Source organism: Mus caroli, unplaced genomic scaffold (genome assembly GCF_978045245.1).
Source record: "Mus caroli unplaced genomic scaffold, Mus_caroli_1 scaffold_3, whole genome shotgun sequence".
Lineage (NCBI taxonomy): Eukaryota > Metazoa > Chordata > Mammalia > Rodentia > Muridae > Mus > Mus caroli.
Genome location: NW_028227258.1, coordinates 139,640,424 through 139,663,074, shown reverse-complemented (window position 1 = coordinate 139,663,074; position 22,651 = coordinate 139,640,424). Strand labels below are relative to the sequence as shown.

The following is a 22,651-nucleotide window of genomic DNA, read 5'->3' as shown; positions in this document are numbered from 1 at the left end:
TACTCAGGGATTGCAAGTTGGTATAATCACGCTGGAAATCAGTTTTGCAGTTCCTCAGAAAATTGGGCATAGTACTACCTTAGGAATACCTCTCCTGTGCATATAACCAGAAGATGCTTCAACATGTAAGAAGGACACATGTTCCACTATGTTCATAGTTCCCTTATTTATTTTATCTTATTTTATTTTATTTTTAAATTTAACAATTAAGTCAATTTATTCAGTTGACTTAGTCATCTGCAATGGTGACTTCAACCTCAGCTCCTGGCTCAATACTGATGGAAGTATCTGCTTAAGAGTCTCAGAAGGACTATGTCAATCAATGAGTTGCTTGTGGAACCTCATCTGGAAAGGATCCCATGTCTTAGAACCTTTACCACAAGGTGTTTTTCTGGTAGTGATTCTCAATGTCTTGGTAGGCATTGTGCACCTATCCTTTCACTTTCTTTTCTTTTATGCCTCTGATCAAGTCCACACAAACCTTTGCCAGTGACTTCACATTGCAGCTGTCAAGCATGATTCGAATTCAGTGAATTGCCACTTCAGGCTCCATAGACATCTTTCTGGTATCTTTAAATGTCATGGCTGAGGGTATCTTTGAATGCCCTGGCTGAGCTGCAGCTTACTGACTGACTTTTTCCTCAGCAGGAACAAACAGCGGTGAGTCAGGATGGAGCAGACTAGTCAGAGCTCTGTAGCATGCACCACCAGGTTTCAGAAAGGCAAGAACCTTATTTATAATAGCCAGAAGCTGGAAAGAACCCAGATGTCCCTCAACAGCGGAACCGATACAGAAAATGTGGTACATTTATATAATAGAGTACTACACAGCTATCAAAAGCAATGAATTTATGAAATTCTTAGGCAAATCGATGGAACTAGAAAATATCATCCTGAGTAATGTAACACAATCACAAAATAACACACATGGTATTCACTCACTGATAAGTGGATCTTAGCCCAGAAGCTCAGCATACCCAAGATACAATTCACAGACCAAATGAAGCTCAAGGTATAGGAAGACTAAAGTGTGGATACTTCAGTCCTTCTTAGAAGGGTGAACAAAATACCCATGGGGATAGATACAGAGACAAAGTGTGCAGCATAGACTGAAGGCAAGGCCATCCAGAGACTGCCCCACCTGGGGATCCATCCCATATACTGTCACTAAACCCAGACAGTATTGTGGATGCCAACTAGTGCTTGCTGAGAGGAGACTGATATAGCTGTCTCCTGAGGGGCTCTATCAGTGTCTGACAAATACAGAAGTGGATGCTCTCAGCCAACCATTGGAATGAGCACAATGGTTCCCAATGGAGGAACTAGAGAAAGGATCCAAGGAGGTGAAGAGGTTTGCAGACCCATAGGAGGAACAACAATATGAACCAACCAGCACTCCCCATAGCTCCCAGGGACTAAATCACCAACCAAAGAGTACACATATTAAAATCCAATATAGAGACAAGGGCCATATTACCAAGTGATAATCACCCTGTTTTTGGCCCCTCGAGGCTGGAGTTACTGGGTTCGTGGCTATGTCTGGGTTTTTACATGGGATCTGCCTGCTTATATAAGTACTGTTAAACTTACATGCCATTTTCCCAATCTTATGAAACCTCTCTGCTCCATCCAGGCAATGGGATCTCTAGGGCCCCATGTACTTATTCCTGGCTAACAATTGAAAGGATGGTTAGATCCTGTCCTTTCACACTGAGTCCTAAATATCTATTCTATGCAGAACTGTCTCTAAGATCTATAGCTCTTCTGGATAATCACAAAAAAATCTGTTTCTTCATCTTGTAAAAGGAATGGTTCTAGAAACAATTAGTCTTAAAAGTCACATTATTATCAATGAGTTTCCTAGGAAACGATACTAACCCAGGTTCAATTTGTTACTCGTGTGAATGTGTTAAGAATTATATGCTACTAAGGCAGGAGAGTTAACTGCTAAGGCTCAGCAATTAAGAGTGTACACTCACTGCTCTTGCAGAAGATCTAAGTTCAGTTCCCAATACTTAGATAGGGAGAGTCTCTCTCTCTCTCTCTCTCTCTCTCTCTCTCTCTCTCTCTCTCTCTCTCTCTCTCTCTCTCTCTCCCTCTCCCCACATACATACACAGAGATGTTAAAAAGAAGGCAAGTCTTTAATTCTTTAAAAAAAAGGTACAGCTTTATCAGCTAAAGTATTTTGAATGACAAAAAACCAAACAACCTCCCAACGAACAAACAAACAAACAAACAACCCCCCCGAAACCAAAGTGGACCCTGAGACACATTTTTATTGTACCTTCCACTTTTTCCTCTGAAAAGATGTAAAGATATCCTCTGTATTCTCAGGTTCAGTGGCTGTGTGTTGGAAAATGGTCATCAATCTGGTGGGAACTAGTGAGCTCCAAGGTTAATACACTCTACTTTCATTTTGATGAGGCATGCATAAACTTTGTAATTTTTGTTTCCTCTGATCTACTCTCTCTTTGGTCACTTTAAATGCTATTCTTTGAAATGCCTTCTAGAGAAAAATAATTACACTAGTTAAAAACACCGAGACACAGCAAGCTCTAAAAACCCACTGGTCAGATTTCACACTTCACCCTCCCATGGCTATCCCTGGATGTCTTCTGAGTTGATAATTAGGTTTTCAGGGTTTGCTTTCTTATTAATGGCCCCTGTACTGTCAGAATCCCCATTGAGAGTGAGATTTATTTAAGAGAGAATTAAAATCCAATATAGAGACAAGGGCCACATTACCAAGTGATAACAGTATTTTGATAATCCTGTGCCTGGAAAGGATTTAAGAAAGTCTTTGCTGTCCACTCTCAGCTTAGGACTTGTAACCTTCTCTGTTGGCTACAGCTACTTTATTCTTACTTTCTGTCTTTGGATTTAACTGTGGGGCTGCCTTCTGATCATAATCTCTTGGAGGTCTTTGCTTTTGTATAGTGGCAGACTTGGAAAGGATGCAGGTGAGAGGAGAGGAGGTCTTGGAATAGAGGACATGGAATCTCCAGAGAACTTCAATTCCTCTTCCGAGCATCATTGCAAGGTTTCTAGAAAAGATGGCTCCTGCCTTTCACCACAAAAAGTGAATGAGATTTAGCTAGACAAGGGTGGTGGATAGAAAGGACATTATAGGTGAAGGAGAGCAGATACATCTGAAACACATCAGTAATGATGAGTAGACAGTGTCTGTTTCAGGAGACACAGTAGCAGCTGACCATGAGAGCCTTGAGGGGCTCAAAGTGAATGCTTAGTATCAAGCATTTGCCCTTTTTTCACTCTATAATTGCCTTTACAAATAGTGTTTGAGAGATTGTTTCTGGGGGAAGGATTTACTTTCATATTTTTGTTCTAAAATACTCTGATGAAAAAAAGGGACTTATATTTCCTGAGGGTGTGTATTTCATCATGGTGAGGGAGGCATGACATTCATACAGAAAATACAGGAGGAGGAGGAAGGAAAGAGGGAGTTAGGGAAGGAGGGAGGGAGAGAGAGGCAGAGATATAGAGAGACAGAGAATGAGAGACAGAGAGGGAGCTAGAGATAGCAGAACACACACACACAGAGAGAGAGAGAGAGAGAGAGAGAGAGAGAGAGAGAGAGAGAGAGAGAGAGAGAGAGAGAGAGAGAGAGAGAGAGAGAGAGAGTTCAGGAATATATGATGTTAGTGACAACCAAAAAGGAGTATTAGAAATGACATGTATGTTCAGTAGTATTAGATGCTGTGGAGAGGGCATGTTTGTCAATGACAAATGGTGTCCATTAGGCCAAATAATAAAGATCTTCTAATATGTGTCCTAGTTCCTGCCATCATCATTTCTGCCGTGGCCTTCTAGTTGGATTGTCAGCCTCTGCTTGACTCTTTATGTTGCTGTGAAAACGCATCACCATCCTAAAGCCTCATAATCAGATTCCTGGATCATATCAATGCTTATGCTGGTCTCATTTGACCTTCCCTGATGATCCAGGTAAAACCTAGTTTTCCAGGGTGACATGACATCTCACCCTTATCCAGTCATCCTGCCCTGACTCTGCCCTGGGATTGCTCTAACACACCCTGAGCTCTCACTACTTATTAAATTGTCTGCTAAGGACATGCCTCCTTCATTATCTGCTTTGCAAAGCCCAAACCAACAACACCTTTGAAAAAACTATCTGTCACTCCCACAAATGTCTGTCCCCTTCACTTTGTGGACTTTTTTCTAGTTGACTATTTCAAATAGCATTATGGACCCTTAAGTTTCCATTTTCTTTTAAAAATTAAGTTTCCTTGCCCATGTGAGGTGCTGCAAGGTTGTAAGTACAGCTCTTTGGTGGCAGAGACAGGGTCAGGGTCAGGGTCAGGGTCAGGGCAGGGTCAGGGTCAGAGACAGAAACAGGAGGAGTGGATTCCATTGAGCATTTGAAATGTATATAAAGAAAATATCTAATAAAAAATCTTAAAAAAAGAATAATTAGCCTATGCAAGTGTTTGAGCTGTTTTTCACTGGTGTTTCTAGAAACAAGTCCATTAAATCAAAGAGTAAGGCAGGACATTTTGATAATTATTTTTTATTCTCTTACTGTAAATCTACAGACTTATGATGCAATGACACATGCTCACACCTCCTGTGCTCCATCAGTTAACTGTGCCACCCTGCAGTCTGTGCCCTGATGTTTGTCTAGTGTGGTGTTTTTCCTTCACAGCACGCTGAGATGGATCACTCACAATACTGTTAGTGTCCGGATGCTGCTGTCATTCCTCCCATTTTTTCCCAGTAGTGTTTAGAGATAAAAAGGTGAGTATACTATAAAAGTACTGTGGCTTATAGAAAATAACTTGTGGTTTTTTTCAAAGACTTAGTGATCTTTTTCCAACTGTCAGTATTTTAAGAATATTGTGGACAGTTTACTGAAGGCACAAAGATTTCTGAATACATAGGGATTGGAATCTATCTATCTATCTATCTATCTATCATCTATCTATATTTCACTTAGTTTATCTTAAATTTTATAAGAGCTTATTTCAAAATCCTGCTTTCTAAAGTCTTCATTGTTTTCCAATTGAGAATTTTCTATGCCATTAAAATATTTAAATACTGGATTTGCCTTGCTTTTAAACATTTTTCTACCCTAGAGGATGAAGATATTTAACTTCCCTTCTCTTGATTTTATTCAAACTGCCTTTCATTTCTTTCCCTCAGTTCACATAGCAGTTATAGAAGAAAAGAACACAGAATATTGGTCTATTGATTTTGACACTTCAGTGAAAATCATGAGAGACTGTGGAGAATTCAAAAGACAAGAGGGCTCTCCCATCCAGGCCCTCCGTGCAGCAAACACTTGGTACCTATGCATTTATTACATTATTTGAAAACAAGATAGTCAACAAACAGCTTCATAACTTGTGTCCACCAAGGCCATGTTTATATAACCTAGTTTGACCTAATGATTATAAAAATGTAATTGATTAAAGCTAGATATTTTATAATCATGCAAGCGACATGTTTTGTTTATTTGATTTCCTGCTCCTGAGTTTGCTATAGGATGAGATTTAAACTAGGGGAAAATCATTTTCAATTGCCTGGTGATTTAATCAATACCATGTTTTTTTATAAGTCTCATATCTGTGAGGTCCTATGATCAGAGCAGGCCATGTCAACATCTGAAATGTGTCACCTTATCCACTTCCTGTCTAAACAGTCCATGCTTGCTGAGTAAGTGGTTGAGAGATGTAGGTTAGGCTATTCACTGGATGGCATGAACTTGAACAGGGTAGAAAACTGATTCACAAGGCAGTGGTGTTGTTATTGTTATTACTGTTTTGAGATAACAAGAAATTGCTGTTGTAGTAATTATGAGCCCCATATAATTAATATAAAAAAGACAAAATCTATTTATTATAATTATAAGCTCTATGCCTAGATTGGGCAGATCTAGCACTATACTAACTTATTCTGCGGGTATTAGACCTTTGTTACTAACAGTCTCTTCTGGCTATGTGGTTCTGCTTCATTTCACTTTCTCCTCTTCTCCTGTCCTCTCTCTTTCTTTCTCCTACCTACCCTGACTCTCAAAGACTTCCTGTCCCACCTTTTTCTTCCACTGCCCAATCACAGTCTCTAGCCTTCATTTGACCAGTGAAAATGGAGAAAAAGTTCATGTGAAATCACTTGAGAACATGATCAACTGTTTGTTGGCAGACAGTCCCTTTTGAGGAAGCAGAATTAATATCACAATATAAACAGCATCAGGGAAATCCACAACATTCAAATGTAAAGAGTTTATAGTTCTGTGCTTGAATTATGCTGATTTTTAAAAAATTAAGTATTTTCTTCATTTACATATCAAATGCTATCCCAAAGTTCCCCCTCCCCTTCACCCATCTCCTCCCCACTCACTCCCACTTCTTGGCCCTGGCATTCCCCTGTACTGAGGCATATAAAGTTTGCAAGACCAAGGGGCCTCTCTTCCCAATGATGGCCGACTAGGCTATCTTCTGATACATATGCAGCTAGAGACACGAGCTCTGGGGTACTGGTTAGTTCATATTATTGTTCTACCTATAGGGTTGCAGACCCCTTTAGCTCAAAACTTTATCTCTGTAACTCCTTCCATGGATGTTTTGTTCTCAATTCTAAGAAGGGGCAAAGTGACCACACTTCGTTCTTCATTCTTCTTGAGTTTCATGTGTTTTGCAACTTGTATCTTGGGTATTGTAAAATTCTGGGCTAATATCCACTTATCAGTGAGTACATATCATGTGAGTTCTTTTGTGATTGGGTTACCTTACTCAGGATGATACCCTCCAGGTCCAACCATTTGCCTAGGAATTTCATAAATTCATTCTTTTTAATAGCTGAGTAATACTCCATTGTGTAAATGTACCACATTTTCTGTATCCATTCCTCTTTTGAGGGACATCTGAGTTTTTTCCAGCTTCTGGGTGTGATAAATAAGACTGCTATGAACATAGTGGAGCATGTGTCCTTATTACCAGTTGGAACATCTTCTGGATGTATGCCCAGGAGAGGTATTGCTAGATCCTCATGGAGTACTATGTCCAATTTTCTGAGGAACTGCCAAACTGATTTCCAGAGTGGTTGTAAAAGCTTGCAATCTCACCAGCAATGAAGTAGTGTTCCTCTTTCTCCATATCCTCACCAGCATCTGCTGTCACCTGAACTTTTGATCTTAGCTATTCTGACTGGTGTGAGGTGGAATCTCAGGGTGGTTTTGATTTGCATTTCTCTGATGATTAAGGATGCTGAACATTTTTTCAGGTGCTTCTCAGCCATTCGGTATTCCTCAGGTGAGAATTCTTTGTTTAGCTCTGAGCCCCATTTTTTAATGGGGTTATTTGATTTTTCTGGAGTCTAACTTCTTGAGTTCTTTATATATATTGGATATTAGCCCTGTATCTGATTTAGGATTGGTAAAGATCCTTTCTCAATTTGTTGGTGGATTTTTTGTCTTATTGACAGTGTCTTTTGCCTTACAGAAGCTTTGCCATTTTATGAGGTTCCATTTGTGGATTCTCAATTTTACAGCACAAGCCATTGCTGTTCTATTCACGAATTTTTTCCTGTGCCCATTGCTTTGAGGCTTTCCCCCACTTTCTCCTCTATAAGTATCACTGTCTCTGGTGTTATGTGGAGTTCCTTGAACCACTTAGATTTGACCTAAGTCCTAGGAGATAGGAATGGTCAATTCGCTTTCTTCTACATGATAATCACCAGTTGTGCCAGCACCATTTGTTGAAAATGCTGTCGTTTTTCCACTGGATGGTTTTAGCTCCCTTGTCAAAGATCAAGTGACCATAGATGTGTGGGTTCATTTCTGGGTCTTCAATTCTATTCCATTGGTCTACTTGCCTGTCACTATAGCATTACCATGCAGTTTTTATCACAATTGCTCTGTAGTACAGCTTTAGGTCAGGCATGGTGATTCCACCAGAGGTTCTTTTATCCTTGAGAAGAGTTTTTGCTATCCTAGGTTTTTTGTTATTCCAGAAGAATTTGCAGATTGCCCTTTCTAATTCGTTGAAGAATTGAGTTGGAATTTTGATGGGGATTGCATTGAATCTGTAGATTGCTTTTGGCAAGATAGCCAGTTTTACTATATTGATCCTGCCAATCCATGAGCATGGGAGATCTTTCTATCTTCTGAGATCTTCTTTAATTTCTTTCTTCAGAGACTTGAAGTTCTTATCATACAGATCTTTCACTTCCTTAGTTGGAGTCACACCAAGGAATTTTATATTATTTGTGACTATTGTGAAGGGTGTTGTTTCCCTAATTTCTTTCTCAGCCTGTTTACCCTTTGTGTAGAGAAAGGCCATTGACTTGTTTGAGTTAATTTTATATCCAGCTACTGTGCTAAAGCTGTTTATCAGGTTTAGGAGTTCTCCGGTGGAATATTTAGGGTCACTTATATATACCACCATATCATCTGTAAATAGTGATATTTTGACTTCTTCCTTTCCAATTTGTATCCCCTTGATCTTCTTTTGATGTCGAATTGCTCTGGCTAGGACTTCAAGTACAATGTTGAATAGGTAGGGAGAAAGTGGGCAGCCTTGTCTAGTCCCTGTTTTTAGTGGGATTGTTTCAAGTTTCTCTTCATTTATTTTGATACTACTGGCTACTGGTTTGCTGTAGATTACTTTTATTATGTTTAGGTATGAGCCTTGAATTTCTGATCTTTTTAAGACTTTTATCATGAATGTGAGTTGGATTTTTTGAAATGCTTTCTTGCCTCTACTGAGATGATCATGTTGTTTTTGTCTTTGAGTTTGTTTATATAGTGGATTACTTTGATGGATTTCTGTATATTAAACCATCCCTGTATTCTTTGGATGAAGCCTACTTGATTGTGGTGGATGATCATTTTTATTTGCTCTTGGATTCAGATTGTGAGGATTTTATTGAGTGTTTTTGCATTGATATTCATAAGGGAAATTGGTCTGAAGTTTTCTATCTTTGTCGGGTCTTTCTGTGCTTTAGGTATCATAGTAATTTTGGCTTCATAGAATGAATTGGGTAGAGTGCCTTTTGTTTCTCTTTTGTGGAATAGTTTGAGAAGAACTGGAATTAGATCTTCTTTGAAGGTCAGATAGAACTCTGCACTAAACACATCTCCTCCTGGGCTCTTTTTGGTTGGGAGACTATTAATGACTGCTTCTATTTCTTTAGGGGATATAGGACTATTTAGGTCATTAACCTGATCCTGATTTAACTTTGGTACCTGGTATCTGTCTAGAAATTTGTCCATTTCATCCAGGTTTTCCAGCTTTGTTGAGTATAGCCTTTTGTAGTAGGATCTGATTGTGTTTTGGATTTCCTCAGGTTCTGTTGTTATATTTCCTTTTTTATTTCTGATTTTGTTAATTAGGATGCTGTCCCTGTGCTCTCCAGTGAGTCTGGCTAAGGGTTTATCTATCTTGTTGATTTTCTCAAAGAACCAGCTCCTCCTTTCGTTGATTCTTTGAATAGTTCTTGTTTCCACTTGGTTGATTTAGCCCCTGAGTTTGATTATTTCCTGCTGTCTACTCCTCTTGGGTGAATTTGCTTCCTTTTCTTCTGGAGCTTTTAGGTGTGTTTTCAAGCTGCTAATGTGTGCTCTCTCAAGTTTCTTTTTGGAGGCACTCAGAGTTATGAGTTTAGAAATGCTTTCATTGTGTCCCATAAATTTGGGTATGTTGTGGCTTCATTTTCATTAAACTCTAAAAAGTCTTTAATTTCTTTCTTTATTCCTTCCTTGACCAACATATCATTGAGTAGAGTGTTGTTCAGTTTCCACGTGAATGTTGGCTTTCTATAATTTATGTTGTTATTGAAGATCAGCCTTATTACATGGTGGTCTGGTAGGATGCATGGGACAATTTCAATATTTTTGTATCTTTTGAGGCCTGTTATGTGAGCAGTTATGTGATCAATTTTGGAGAAGGTACCATGAGGTGCTGAGAAGAAGGTATATCCTTTTGTTTTAGGATAAAATATTTTGTAGATATCTGTTAAATCCATTTGTTTAATAAGTTCTGTTAGTTTCACTGTGTCTCTGTTTAGTTTCTGTTTCCATGATCTGTCCATCTGTCCATTGATTAAAGTGGAGTGTTGAAGTCTCCCACTATTATTGTGTGAGGAGCAATGTGTGCTTTGAGCTTTACTAAAGTTTCTTTAATCAATGTGGCTGCCCTTGCATTTGTGGCATAGATATTCAGAATTGAGAGTTCCTCTTGAAAAATTTTACCTTTGATGAGTATGAAGTGCCCCTCTTTGTCTTTTTTGATAACTTTGTGTTGGAAGTCGATTTAATTCGATATTAGAATGGCTACTCCAGTTTGTTTCTTCAGACCATTTGCTTGGAAAATTGTTTTCCAGCCTTTCACTCTGAGGTAGTGTTTGTCTTTTCTCCTGCGATGGGTTTCCTGTAAGCAGTAAAATGTTGTTCCTGTTTGTGTAACCAGTCTGTTAGTCTCTGTCTTTTTATTGGGGAATTGAGGCCATTGATATTAAGAGATATTAAGGAAAAGTAATTGTTGCTTCCTATTATTTTTGTTGTTAGATTTGGCATTTTGTTCTTGTGGCTGTCTTCTTTTAGGTTTGTTGAAGGATTACTTTCTTGCTTTTTCTAGGGTGAGGTTTCTGTCCTTGTATTGGTTTTTTTCTGTTATTATCCTTTGAAAGGCTGGATTTGTGGAAAGATATTGTGTGAATTTGGTTTTGTCATGGAATACTGTGGTTTCTCTATCTGTGCTAATTGAGAGTTTGGCTGGGTACAGTATGCTGGGCTGGCATTGGTGTTCTCTTAGTGTCTGTGTAATATCTGTCCAGGATCTTCTGTCTTTCATAGTCTCTGGTGAGATGTCTGGTGTAATTCTAATACGCCTGCCTTTATATGTTACATGACTTTTTCCCTTGCTGCTTTTAATATTTTGTCTTTATTTAGTGCATTTTTGTTCGGATTATTATGTGTGGGGAGGAATTTCTTTTTTGGTCCAGTCTATTTGGCATTCTGTAGGCTTCTTGTATGTTCATGGGCATTTCTTTCTTTAGGTATGGAAAGTTTTCTTCTATAATTTGTTGACATTTGCTTGCCCTTTAAGTTGAAAATCTTAATTCTCATGTACTACTATTATCCATAGGTTTGGTCTTCTCATTTTGTCCTGGATTTCCTGGATGTTTTGAGTTAGGATCTTTTTGCATTTTGCATTTTGCATTTTTTTTATTGATGTGTCCATGTTCTCTATGGAATCATCTGCATCTGAGATTCTCTCTTCCATCTCTTGTACTTTGTTGCTGATGCTCGCATCTATGGTTCCAGATTTCTTTCATAGGGTTTCTATCTCCAGAGTTGTCTCCCTTTGGGTTTTATTTATTGTTTCTACTTCCATTTTTAGATCCTGGATGATTTTGTTCAATTCCATCTCCTGTTTGGTGTTGTTTCCCTGTAACTCTCTAAGGCATTTTTGTGTTTCCTCTTTAAAGGCTTCTAGCTGTTTACCTGCGTTTTCCTGTATTTCCTTTTTAAAGTCCTCCATCATCATCATAAGGAATGACTTTAGATCCATGTCTTGCTTTTCTGGTGCAGTGGTGTATCCAGGACTTGTTATGGTGTGAGAGTTTGGTTCTGATGATGCCAAGTAACCTTGGTTTCTCTTGCTTCTGTTCTTATGCTTGCCTCCTGCCATCTGATTATCTCAAGTATTTGCTGTCTTCAATATATCAGATTGGAGCCTGTCCTTCCTATAATCCCAGTTGATTCAGGACTCCTCAGAGTTCAGCTTTCTCTCGATCCTTTGCTTGTTGGCTCCTGTGAACCTGAGATTCTGGTTGTGTCAGAGTTCTTGGCAGTCAAGTTCCTCTGGGACCCTGAAATACTGGTGTGACCAAGTTCTTTTTATCCTGGGATCCTGTTGTCAAAGGACCTGGGCGTGTTACAGTGCCTGTAAGTGGTGTCTCCTTTGAGGAGTGTGGAGCTGTCTGGTCAGTGGTCCTAAGATCGAGTGGAGAGTCCTCTAGGGACCTTGGGGGTGTCTGCTGACTCTGTGCTCAAGGTGATGCGGTGGTGGCACCAACCAGGTATGCTGATTTTTTAAGTATTCCCACATGAAATTCATTCTTACAAATCTAGATCATTTTTCTTAAAGCTAAAAAACTTAAGTTTGATTATGAGACTATAACTAGTCCTCAATCCAGTCAGAGATCTGAGAATGAATTAAATATTACCTTAATATGTAGGAAGCACAAAGACATAGCTTTCAAAACTATATAATTTGTGTAGACCATTGATTGCCTGGACAGTCCACTAATTTCTCATATTCTTGGAGCATCTATCTTTAGCCTTCTGGTCCAGAAGCATCTGATAGATCTTAAGTGAAGCAGGAATTATGAACAACTAGTTTACCCTGTCTTGGCAGAGCTTAACAATCTCTTTGTCCTTTTTTTGGGCAGAATTTTTGTCTGCAGATGAATTATGACAATTCTTGACCAGTAGCTACTTTGCTATGATTGAAGCAACTCTGTCTGGACATAATGATGCTCACTATCTTCCTTGAAGTGGAATGGGGATACTATCAGAAGCACACCTGTCTCATAGTCAAATGATCTTTGATGATGTAATAATATTAAATGCCATAGTCTCTGGATCTCTGATGCTTTTGAAGACTATATAGCATAACTTAATTTGCAAACATTCATTACACTTAGCATTCATTATTTGAATAATCTTGAAAATACTTGTAATTAAATTAGAATTCAATGTGATCATGAGTTTCACTATCTGACTGTTAACTTAGCTACTTAATCATCCTAAACTGTTTGTAATAGCAATTAAAAGGGCTGGGTCTAAGTCTTTGTATACTTATATGAGTTGCATAGGCACAATGTCTATCTAAGAGTAACCATATTAATTTTAAAATTTGTATCAATAAATAAAATTTATACCAGTGTAAATTTTAATCCTGTACATATATTCTGTACCAACTTAAGAAATTGACACTTCAATTTTGCATCAAATACAAAGGTTTCTACCAATGTAAGATTATGGCAATACAATGCTTTGTTTAGTAAATTTAATATCCTATCTCTAATTGTCTATTTCTCTAATTTCTATAATATTATTATATCTCTCCTTTTCCTTTCTATGCCCTCTCCTTCACTTAAAGGACTAAATAGAGAAGAGGAAAGGAAAGGTAGAAATTTCTGAGTCCACGCTCTCTAGTTTCCTTCTGCTTCAAAATAACATTTGCAATTTATCCTTTAAAAATGACAACATATCTATAATTCATAAAATAGTCAGAACCATCCACACCCCCAAAAAGAACAGTCAACTTTTGCTTGTTTCTTGCTGAACTTGGGCAAAGGATTCCCTTCTGGGTGCCCAAAGGTAAATAGGAAAATTGTTTTTGTCAAAGGAGTGCTAGCTGGCATCATTTGCTTTCCAGTCTTTATGTGCTGAGAAAGTTCATGGCTTAGCTAAAGTCCTGACTGTAACAGTCTGAAAGATTGAATAGGTGAGCTAGCTGTTTTGGAAATGTTCTGAAAGCAAGATTGTAGAGAAAACAGCTTTGATGAGTTTAAGTAGAATCAAACAAGGAACTGAAATGGAAGATCTCAAAATCTCAGCATCCCAGAGTGTGAATCTTGTTAGAGCTGTCTTTCTCCTCTTCTATTCTGCAGTATACAAATCTTACAAGCAACACATATCTCTGTAAAGACATTCATACAGAATGTTCAGGGCACACAGGTCAGTTAATTAGGATCAATAAAGAAAGACAACTGCTTTTCTTTTTTCTTTTTCAAATTTTTATATATATCTAATACATTTCAAATGCTATCCTGAAAGACCCCTATACCCTCCCCCCCACCCTGCTCCCCTACCCACCCACTCCCACTTCTTGGCCCTGGCATTCCCCTGTACTGGGGCATATAAAGCTTGCAAGACCAAGGGGCCTCTCTTCCCAATGATGGCTGACTAGGACATCTTCTGCTACATATGCAGCTAGAGACATGACCTCTGGGGGACACTGGTTAGTTCATATTGCTTTTCCACCTATTGGGTTGCAAACCCGCTTCTCCATTGGGGCCCTGTTTGCCATCCACTGTGAGCGTCCACTTCTGTATTTGCCAGGCACTGACCTAGCCACACAAGAGAGAGCAATATCAGGGTCCTTTCCACAAAACTTTGCTGGCATATGCAATAGTGTTTGCAGTTGGTGGCTGATTATGGGATGGATTCAGAGGTGGGACAGTCTCTGCATGGTCCTTCCTTCCACCTCAGCTCCAAACTTTGTCTCTGTAACTCCTTCCATGGGTATTTTGTTCCCTATTCTAAGGAGGAATGAAGTATCCACATATTGGCCTTCCTTCTTGATTTTCTTGTGTTTTGCAAATTGTATCTTGCTATGCACACTCCAGTGAAGTTTGATTGGCAGGCCAAGAGACCTGGGAGCACTCACGAGGCAAAGAATTTCACAGAAACTCACCTCCTGGAACTTTGGCGTTCTCATAACCCATATACTCATATCCAATCCCCGAGTTAGTCTGGTGTATGGATCCACGTGCTCTCTTTTAGTATTATTTTATTATAAGTGCCTTTTAAGATTGAATTCTGACATAGCTAAGCCTTCGCCAGTGTTCCAACATCCCAGAAATTCCTTGAAGCTGACAAACTTGGAATTCAGTAGGAATTCAGTAAGAAGGTTACCTATTCAGTAACATTCAATTTTACTTCTAGTAGAGAGGGTGAAACTAATTAGACTTTACGAAGAACGGAGCTGGAATAGCTCAGGGCTGGTCTGCAGAGTGTTTACTTGAGACAATAGCCAGTCTTACCTAGACAAGGGAATTCACAATGGCATAGCAAATAGGTGGGTTACCATGAAAGAGTTAGGGAATCCCCCTGAGAAAGGTTTCTTCACTAGGCCCAAAGAAACAGCATAAATCAGGCATTTACTAAGAACCCCTGGTGGTGGGCTTAACAATGGACTAGCTTCACACCTGGCTCCCTTCTTAGTGGCAGCAGCCAAGTCCCCGCCTTCTTTTGATGTATGCATTCCTTATGTTTTGTGTCACTCATTGGATGTATCTCGCCTGGTTTCTTATTATTCTTCTGTATAAAAAGTATGATGCTCGACCTGAAAAATTACATTCAGATTCTACACAACCTCTTGTGTTGTGTCTGTCTGTCATTCGCCGACTCCTTGTCCATCTGCAACCAGAGACCCATCCTACACAGACAAGGGACCAAGAGGGTCTGCAGCAGTATCTTGGGTATTCTAAGTTTCTGGGCTAATATCCACTTACCAGTGAGTGCATATCAAGTGAGTTCTTTTGTGATTGGGTTCCCTAACTCAGGATGATATCCTCCAGATACATCCATTTGCCTAAGAATTTCATGAATTCATCATTTTTAATAGCTGACTAGTACTCCATTATGTAAATGTTCTACATTTTCTGTATCCATTCCGCTGTTGAGGGACATCTGGGTTCTTTCCAGCTTCTGGCTATTATAAATAAGGCTGCTATGAACATAATGGAGCATGTGTCCTTGTTACCAGTTGGAACATCTTCTGGGTATATTCCCAGGAGAGGAATTGCTGGATCTTCTGGTAGTACTATGTCCAATTTTCTGAGGAACCGCCAGACTGATTTCCAGAGTGGTTGTACAAGCTTGCAATCCCCTCAGATGGAATTTTGAGTGTCACTCGTATATACTATTATATCATCTGCAAATAGTGATATTTTGATTTCTTCCATTCCAATTTGTATCCCCTTGATCTCCGTTTGTTGTCGAATTGCTCTGGCTAGGATTCAAGTACAATGTTGAATAGGTAGGGAGAAAGTGGGCAGCCTTGTATAGTCCTTGATTTTAGTGGGATAGTTTCAAGTTTCTCTCCATTTAGTTTGACTTTGGCTACTGGTTTGTTGTAGATTGCTTTTATTATGTTTAGGTATGGACCTTGAATTCCTGATCTTTCCATGACTTTTATCATGAAGGGGTGTTGGATTTTGTCAAATGCGTTCTCAGCATCTAACGAGATGATCATGTGATTTTTGTCTTTGAGTTTGTTTATATAGTGGATTACATTGATTGATTTTCGTATATTAAATCATCCCTGCATCTCTGGGATGAAGCCTACTTTGTCGTGATGGACGATTGTTTTGATGTGTTCTTGGATTCAGTTTCCGAGAATTTTATTGAGTATTTTTGCATCGATATTCTGGGTTCTGATGATGGTGAGCCGTCTTGGTTTCTGTTAGTAAGATTCTTACATTTTCCTTTTGCCATCTGGTAATCTCTGGTGTTAGTCGTTATAGTGCCTCTGCCTGGAACTTGTTCTTCCTGTGACTCTGTTAGCCTCTGTCAGCACTCCTGGAAGTCCAACTCTCTCCTGAGTCTCAGTGGTCCGAATACTGTCTAAAGAAAGAGATGACCAGGAACATACAAGAAGCCTACAGAATTCCAAATAGACTGAACCAGAATTAAATTCCTCCTGACACATAATAATCAGAAAAACATGTGCACTAAATAAAGATAGGATATTAAAAGCAGTAAAAGAAAAAGGTCAAGTAACATATAAAGGCAGGCCTATTAAAATTACTCCAGACTGCTCACCATACATTATGAAATCCAGAAGACACTGGACAGATGTTATACAGACCCTAAGAGAACACAAATGCAGCCCAGCCTACTATACCTAGCAAAATTCTCAATTATCATGAATGGAGAAAACAAAGTACTCCATGACTAAACCAAATTCAAACAATATCTTTCTTGAGTTCTTTTTTTGTTTTTTTTTTTTTTTAGAATTAATATTTTAATTAGGTATTTTCCTCATTTACATTTCCAATGCTATCCAAAAAGTCCCCAATACACTCCCCCCCACACTCCCCTACCCACCCACTCCCACTTTTTGGCCCTGGTGTTCCCCTGTACTGGGGCATATAAAGTTTGCAAGTCCAATGGGCCTCTCTTTCCAGTGATGGCCGACTAGGCCATCTTTTGATACATATGCAGCTAGAGTCAAGAGCTCCGGGGTACTGGTTAGTTCATAATGTTGTTCCACCTATAGGGTTGCAGATCCCTTTAGCTCCTTGGGTACTTTCTCTAGCTCCTCCATTGGGGGCCCTGTGATCCATCCAATAGCTGACTGTGAGCATCCACTTCTGTGTTTGCTAGGCCTTTCCTGCAATTCTTTAAGGGATTTTTGTGCTTCGTCTTTTATGTCTTCTACCTGTTTAGCAGTGTTCTCCTGCAATTCTTTAAGGGATTTTTGTGCTTCCTCTTTAATGTTTTCTACCTGTTTAGCAGTGTTCTCCTGTATTTCTTTAAGTGTGTTATTAAAGTCCTTCTTGATGTCCTCTATCATCATCATGAGATATGCTTTTAGATCCGTGTCTAGTTTTTCCGGTGTGTTGGGGTAGCCCTGGACTGGGCGAAGTGGGAGTGCTGGGTTCTGATGATGGTGAGTGGTCTTGGTTTCTGTTAGTAAGATTATTACATTTACCTTTCGCCACCTGGTAATCTCTGGAATTAGTTGTTATAGTTGTCTCTGTTTAGAGATTGTTCTTCTGGTGATTCTGTTAGCCTCTATCAGCAGACCTGGGAGACTAGCTCTCTCCTCTGAGTTTCAGTGGTCAGAGCATTCTCTGCAGGCAAGCTCTCCTCTTACAGGGAAGGTACACAGATATCTGGTGTTTGGACCCCCTCCTGGCCGAAGATGAAGGCCCAAAACAGGACCTTTCCCAGAAGCTGTGTTGCTTTGGCGTGTCATAGAAGCTGTCAGCTTGTGTGGTGCACACTCTCACCTGTGCAGACTATGTTCTCTTGAGTTCTTTATATATATATTGGATGGTAGTCCCCTATTTGATTTAGGATAGGTAAAGATCCTTTCCCAATCTGTTGGTGGTCTTTTTTTTTCTTATTGACAGTGTCTTTTGCCTTACAGAAGCTTTGCAATTTTATGAGGTCCCATTTGTCGATTCTCGATCTTACAGCACAAACCGTTGCTGTTCTACTCAGGAATTATTCCCCTGTGCCCATATCTTCGAGGCTTTTCCCCACTTTCTTCTCTATAAGTTTCAGTGTCTCTGGTTTTATGTGGAGTTCCATAATCCACTTAGATTTGACCTTAGTACAAGGAGATAGGAATGGATCAATTCGCATTCTTCTACATGATAACCGCCAGTTGAGTTAGCACCATTTGTTGAAAATGCTGTCTTTTTTCCACTGGATGGTTTTAGCTCCCTTGTCAAAGATCAAGTGACCATAGGTATGTGGGTTCATTTCTGGGTCTTCAATTCTATTCCATTGGTCTACTTGTCTGTCGCTATTCCAGTACTATGCTGTTTTTATTATAATTGCTCTGTAGTATAGCTTTAGGTCAGGCATGGTGATTCCACCAGAGGTTCTTTTATCCTTGAAAAGAGTTTTTGCTATCCTAGGTTTTTTGTTATTCCAGAAGAATTTGCAGATTGCCCTTTCTAATTCGTTGAAGAATTGAGTTGGAATTTTGATGGGGATTGCATTGAATCTGTAGATTGCTTTTGGCAAGATAGCCATTTTTACAATGTTGATCCTGCCAATCCATGAGCATGGGAGAACTTTCTATCTTCTGAGATCTTCTTTAATTTCTTTCTTCAGAGACTTGAAGTTCTTATCATACAGATCTTTCATTTCCTTAGTTAGAGTCACACCAAGATATTTTATATTATATGTAATATCCAGAAGTTTGAAAGAACCCAGATGCTCCTCAACAGAGGAATGGATACAGAAAATGTTGTACATTTACACAATGGAGTACTACTCATCTATTAAAAATGAATTTATGAAATTCCTAGGTAAATGGATGGACCTGGAAGGCATCATCCTGAGTGAGGTAACCCAATCACAAAGGAACTCACACAATATGTACTCACTGATAAGTGGATATTAGCCCAGAAACTTAGAATACCCAAGATATAAGATACAATTTGCTAAATGCATGAAACTCAAGAAGAACAAAGACCAAAGTGTGGATACTTTGCCCCTTCTTAGAATTGGGAACAAAACACCCATGGAAGGAGTTACAGAGACAACGTTTGGAGCTGTGATGAAAGGATGGACCATCTAGATACTGCCATATCCGGGGATCCATCCCATAATCATCTTCCAAATGCTGACACCATTGCATACACTAGCAAGATTTTTCTGAAAGGAACCAGATATAGCTGTCTCTTATGAGACTATGCTGGGGCCTAGCAAACACAGAAGTGGATGCTCACAGTCAGCTATTTGATGGATCACAGGGCCCCCAATGGAGGAGCTAGAGAAAGTTCCCAAGTAGCTAAATGGGTCTGCAATTCTATAGGTGGAACAACAATATGAACTAACCAGTACCCCCCTCCCCCGCCCGGTGCTCGTGTCTCTAGCTGCATATGAATCAGAAGATGGCCTAGTCTGCCATCAGTGGAAAGAGAGGCCCATTGGTCGTGCAAAGTTTATATGCCTCAGTACAGGGGAGTGACAGGGCCAAGAAGTAGAAGTGAGTGGGTGGGGGAGTAGATGGGGGAGCGTGTGTGGGACTTTTGGGATAGCATTGGAAATGTAAATGAAATAAATACCCAATAAAAAATCAAGTTCTAAGCTCCACTAAGACAGGGAAAGCAAGTACTTCACAATTTCTGTGTCACAAAACATCTGTCAGATATACTGGGCCAGAAGGCTAAAGATGGTTGTAACAACCATCTTTATATATAGACAATTCTAGCGACCTGTTCAGGAAGCCATTTCTCTGTCATTTCTATAGTCTTGGATTCTGCTTGCCTGCCCTTCCTACATACCCTTACAATATTTATTTCTTCTCAAATCACTGATGGGATTGAAGAGTAGACAGTCATAGTCTCACAATCAAACTTAAGTTATAAAGAATCCAAGAAAGTGTTTTAGGGTCTAAAGAGATGTTTTTAGGATGGCAAACACAAGTTATAAAGATTGTAGGACATGAACACTTAAATTGTAAGAAGGTACTTTATGGTTGGTAAATGAATGTTAGAGCATCTAGAAGGTGTTTTATAAATGTTGGAGGAAATTGTAAATGGGTGGTTAAACATTTGAAATTGCAATGATATGAAAGCTAGAGGATGTAAATACATAATATGGTAAAGAATAATGATTTAAATATGAAACTCTGAACTCACAAAGATAGGATAGATAATAGTATATTTTATCCTAGGTTGCCAAATCCAAATGGACAGGACAGTATAAATGTGATTATTGCACCATAGATTTCATAATTGTTTCATAATTGTTCTTACTTATGTAGTTTCTTATTGTAAGACAAAGAGCCTTTTATTTAGATAAAATGGGGGAATATTGGGGATTAGTCTAGTGTATTGCTATGTATTTAAATGCTAAATTCTGTACTGGAAGACCAGGTTGCCCCAGGAAGAATGAATTCTAATATACCACCAGCTTTGGTTGTGCAAACCTTATTCCATAAGTTAATTAGTCAGCAAAAGGCTAAAGCCTGTGGTTGGGCAGTGGATAAATGTAGGCAGGTTTTCAGCTACCTGATTTGGGGGTTTCAGGTAGAGAAGAGAAGAAAAAGAAAAAAGGGAGACTGAGAAAGGAGGAAGCAGCCATGAGAGGACATGAACCATGAACATGTAGCCAGGAGAAACAGCAAATAAAAAGGGATAAATGGCTTGGATGTAAATTATAATAACTTTGAAATCTGCCAAATCTAAGTTTACAGTTTGTAAACAAAACACTTATCAATGGTTTAGCTAGACTTTATAATTCCATTTACAATCTTCAACAAATGGTGTTGAAAAAACTGCATGTCCAGATGCAAAGGAAGGAAATTAGACCTGAAACTACCACCTTGCAAAAAATAAAAAGCAAACAACAAACATAACAAACAAAACAAAACAAAACAAAACAAAAACTAGTTCCAAATGAATCAAAGACTAAAATACAGAATCAGAATCTGCTAGAAGAAAACATTGGCAGTATCCTACAGGATATAGGTATAAGAACAGATTTTCTAGCCGGGCAGTGGTGGCGCACGCCTTTAATCCCAGCACTTGGGAGGCAGAGGCAGGTGGATTTCTGAGTTCGAGGCCAGCCTGGTCTACAAAGTGAGTTCCAGGACAGCCAAGGCTATACAGAGAAACCCTGTCTCAAAAAACCAAAAAAACAAAAAAACAAAAAAACAAAAACAACAACAACAACAACAACAACAACAACAACAAAAAACAAGAACAGATTTTCTGAACAGGACTCCATTTGCACAAGAATTGAGGCCAACTATTGAGAAGTGAAACTTCATAGAACCAAAAGATTTAAAGAAACAGTTAATCAGGTGAAGGGAAAGCCCACAGAACGAGAAAGAATCTTCACAAACTTTACCTCTGACAGAGGATTGATATCCAGAATATAAAAAAACCCTTCAAAGCCAGAGTTAAAAAAATAGACTCATATAACACGTATGCCAGCGATATTCTGAAAGATAAGAAATGGCTAAGAAATATCTAAAAGAATGTTCATTGTCCTTAGCAATTAGAGAAATGCAAAATAAACAAACTCTTTAAGATTTCATCTTAGTCAAGTCAAAATGGCGAAGATCAACAAAACAATAAATGTTGGAGTGAGTGTGCAAAATTGATCCTCATTTACTGTTGGTGGGGTTGCAGTCTGGTACAGCTAGTCTGGAAGTCAGTTTGTAGACTAATGAAAAGCTAACAATAAATCTACCATATGATCTAGCTATACCATTCCTTAGCACATGCTCAAAGGACTCGCAACCTATCCCACAACTACAAGATTAAGGCACATTTGTTGCTACTTTATTCGCATAGCAAGAAAGGAAAAAAAAAACCCACTAAATATTGCTCAACTGATGAATAGGTAATGAAAATGCATTATGTATACATTATAGAATACTACAGAGCTGTAAATAAAAAAATGAAATCATAAACTTTTCAGTTGAATGGACAGAACTAGAAAAGATTATACTGAATCAGACAACCCAGACCCAGAAAGACAAATGCCATGTCTTTTCTCTTATCTGTGATTTTCAACTTTAAATTCTCAGATGTAAGTACTGATACTAGAGAAAGTAGGAAAGTAAGAAGGAATCATTTAGGAGAAGAACAACAGATAGAGTAATAGCAAAGTACAAATGATATGAAGGGGTATGTATATATATATATGAAGGAGGATAAAATGACAGTAAAAATATCCAAAAGTCATAAGGAATCATATTATTAGTTATATCTCTAAAATATCTGGAGTACAAGTAAGTTGGTATATAAATATACATATACAGTTAAATGAAAATTTCTTACCTAGATTGACAATGCTCCCTCCAAAATACTAGATCATCTAATAACACCAAGCACCAGGTATGAGAAACCCGTTTTTGAGTTGTTGGTTAGGTTTGTTTAAGAGACTTCGAAAACACTGTAAGCTATTTGTATTGCCTTTGGTTGCCCTCATGTGTGGAAGGTAAGTTCCTATTGCTGAAGATACCATGCACTTAGGGCTCTGAGCTGGAACGGATTTGAAAACTTTCTGTCAGAGGACTAGCTTTCATGTACAAGAAGATTCTAAAGAAGAGAAGCAAACAGGAGTCCTATTTTGCTCTGATATCTATGAACCACAACAATGACCATCAACTCAATAGTCTT

The 22,651-nt window shown here is 38.8% G+C and overlaps 1 pseudogene; it reads right to left on the bottom strand.

Moving 5' to 3' along the window:
• Positions 1-229: 229 nt before the first annotated feature.
• On the bottom strand, positions 230-583 carry LOC110291060 (small ribosomal subunit protein uS10 pseudogene; annotated as a pseudogene).
• Between the last annotated feature and the right edge of the window lie 22,068 nt (positions 584-22,651).